Here is a 416-nt window from a genome sequence, read left to right on the forward strand (position 1 = left end):
GCTCGCCCCCGACCCCGTCCCACAACACTATGGGCGTGGGGGCCAGGAAGACGGGGCAAGCAGGTGACCAAAGCTCCCTGCTCTTGGCCATGCACCAGCCTCAACAGGGAAATGGCCACACCTGCCTCTGGAGCGGGACAAAATGGGCGACCAGGCTTCCCCGGCAGAAAACAAAGCAGGGCTCGTCCTTGAGTTGAACACGGGACCTCCTGCACCCTAAGCAGGAATCATGCCACTAGACCAATGATGCACCACCTACTCGGCTCTGCCCTGCCACATTTCATGAGCCTGTGGCATGGGACCCTCTTGTGCCATGGATCTGGGAGGTGGGCCTTCCCAGCCTGGCCTCGCAGATCCATGGCTTCCTTTGCGGCTCTTCCCCCATGGCGAGCTCTGAAGAGCAGCCCTTCCCCCCG

This window comes from Alligator sinensis, unplaced genomic scaffold (assembly GCF_000455745.1).
Source record: "Alligator sinensis unplaced genomic scaffold, ASM45574v1 scaffold1031_1, whole genome shotgun sequence".
Taxonomy (NCBI): Eukaryota; Metazoa; Chordata; order Crocodylia; family Alligatoridae; genus Alligator; species Alligator sinensis.